This window comes from Acyrthosiphon pisum, chromosome X (genome assembly GCF_005508785.2).
Source record: "Acyrthosiphon pisum isolate AL4f chromosome X, pea_aphid_22Mar2018_4r6ur, whole genome shotgun sequence".
Lineage (NCBI taxonomy): Eukaryota > Metazoa > Arthropoda > Insecta > Hemiptera > Aphididae > Acyrthosiphon > Acyrthosiphon pisum.
Genome location: NC_042493.1, coordinates 80,057,528 through 80,060,814, shown reverse-complemented (window position 1 = coordinate 80,060,814; position 3,287 = coordinate 80,057,528).

Genomic DNA, 3,287 nt, shown 5'->3' with positions numbered 1-3,287 from the left:
AGTTGTGTAGATAAATCGGACAATTTACGTTCAAACGAGTTTAACTTTTCATTTTGTTTATTTACGAGAACGATGAGTTTGGATTGTTCGGAAGTTAAAATTTCAATTTTCTTTAGTATTAACTCAATGCTATTTGAATCTGTAGAAGACAGAACTGGGAGAACAGATTTAGAGTTACTAGGCATGGCTCCTTCGCTTAAGCAATTTTTACAAGACCAAGTTTTTTTAATGCACTTAAGATAATCTGCATCACTTTGTTTAAGTGAAATACAATTTTAGTGAAATATATTATTACACAATATGCACGTAATCGAATCAGAAAGACCACGTTTTACTGTGGTTGAGCAAATAACACATAAAGTCATGATGAAATCGGAATGCGATAAGGGAGCGATAGCAACGGACGTGTGCACACTACGACGACGAAAAACGTAACGAAAATGATACATCAAAGTAAAATCACATTAAAAAATGTGTGTTGTTCTGCGGATGAAAATAAACTTAATTTAGATATTTTTGAAATAAAATTAACTTGAAGTTAACACGTTAATCTTGATAAAAGTAACTTATTAAGTTAAAAGTAAATTTGAAAAAAAAAAAAGTAACGAGTTTTATCTAATATTTTTACAATATTGGATATTTACTCGATTTTTCATGTAGTGGTTTTGTTATTTTTTTGTTATTCAAAAACGAATAACTGTAGATACATGAAAATTTTACTTAACGTTTATATTTTCATTTTCTATACACCATAACATTTTAAAAATATTTTGACTCTTTTTGAGCTGTTGTCAGTTTTCAATTATTTTAGTTTTTTTTCTTTAAATATCAATAAAATTTTATTTTTTGGGCAAAAAAGCGTGATAAAACGTATAAGCGATTAAACTTTAAAGTTTGATTTTCGACAACACTTATCAAATTTAAACTAACCTAATTTTGACTAACCGTCACCGCTTAGAGCCGTTTTTCGTATACAATGATATTATATCATTGAATTCGTATTTAATAGCATTATACAGTGACCCACCTTTAATATATACTGTACAGCAGACCGACATCCACTTACCTACCTTTTTTTACTTTGGAAACATTGATATTACCTGAAACGTATTTAAGTTTTAAGTATTTGCTAAAATGTTTTATAATTTTTTTATTTACGTGATATATTATATTAATGTATTTACGCTAGGCCGTTGGAGGTGCGAGGCCCTGGGTGAGTGCTCCGTTTTCCCTGCCCTCGGGACAGCATTGTTTAGAGCCAACCAGATCAATATAATAATATTATATGGCCCTCCCCTGGCCCGCCGGGCCCAACTGAATAAATATATTATATATATATATATAGCTACTACTAATATAGCAGTAACTAGCTCGTATAATATATAACTGGCGATTCGTGCCTTGAAAAATAATATATTAATATTATAATATACAAAACGGTGACCGGCACACGAAAATAACAATTTGATAATGGCTGGCGGTTAACACGGCTAATAACTATATAACTAGTGACAATACAATTTAGATCCCAAACGATTTTTGATAATTTTTTCTCGGAAATCTATATATTTCAACGAGTTAAGTATTTCAACGGGTGAAATCAGAATTTGTTGGTCAGACTTAATTCCTAGGTTATAACCTTTTGAAGATTGCAACTTTGAGTATTTTATGTCTACGCAGATTATGTCATGAATCTACTCGAAATAGTACATTTAAATCTTTATTAAATATTATATAATTATTTATTTCCATGTACCTATGCATGTACTCTACATGTACGCTACTTACATTATAACAATTACAGGTCACAATGTTTAGACTGAGAGGTTTTTATGATATATCTAAACCAGCTTTTCTTTTTGGTGGATGGTGGGGTGTAATACTAAATTATATGGTAGAAACCAGTGGATCTACCGTATAAAATATGTATAATGCATCTGGGTAACGAGCACCTGCCTATTTTAGTGAATTTTATAATATAATATTATTCAAGGTTATTATAATAATGGGTTTTGTAGCATTACCTATGTTATTTTGTATTTTATAGGTACGTAGTCTAGTTTATGTAATCTCCGTTATTATTAGCCCTTTTTGCTATGTCCAAATGATAATGATATTATTATTATTATTTTATTGTATCGTGTAAGTTAGGTACTTGTTACTGGGGGGTACTGGCTACAACTGCCCGGGCGCCAGTAATTTGATTGCAACAATATTTTGTGATCGGAAATTTGTTCACTTGCAAATTATTAAAACATCTAAAATTTTGATTATTTTAGTAACAGTATTAAATAATGATAGGTAATGTAATATTATGTTGTTTGAAATTAAAAAAAAACCGATATTTTGATAGCCATGGCCTGACCTAATACTGACTAAAAATGGGTACATATTATATAATTTTAATAATTATTTAGGCAAATAATATATTTACATATGAACACGCACATTGTTAACATTTCTTAAATCAAATTGTATACACTACACAATGAACATAATAACAAAATTTATTTTTAACATTGATTATGAAAATATGAAGTTGTATAGTCTATTCTATGTACCTACTCGAATAATCGGTTTGATTAGTTATAGTTTAGTTTAGACATTTAACGTTAATTTTTATATTATAGCAAGTAATAGTTAATACTTAATTTCATGTAACAAGTCGCCAGTTGGTTACGTGGTGAAAATTCACCCGAAAATATACCCGTAGAAATTTACTGTCGACTATACGTACTTTAATATTTTCATATTATTTCTCTTATTATAAATTCATATTTTTATCATTGACCGGCGACAGCGATCGTTCACAAGATTCTTACGTTTAATATTAGAAAATCGTGGAAAGGTAATTATATTGATTAGAATTTTTTTTTTATAGATAGAGATTAAGTCAAATATTTTAATTATTATTTAAAATATAATACCATATTAATTATTTGTATTATACACATTAGTACATCCCCAAACAGTTTATTTATTATTAACCCCCGTTAGTCGCATTGCTGTCTAAAAGACCGGGCATTTATAATTTTTCAAATTACTCATTGTAAGTAATTTACGTTGTTTCGTGTACTTTAATACCTTCAATGTCCAAGTCAAGCTATCATTTAATGCTATTTAAAACAATTATCTATTGTTTGTTGAATTTATAGGTATTTTTAAGGTCTCAAACTTGTCAAAAAGACCATGTGTGACTAAACTCGAAATTAATTTTGTTCAATATTATTTTCATCAGTGATTATTTTTTTTTGATACGATTGTACAATGATTTATCGTTGGGATTC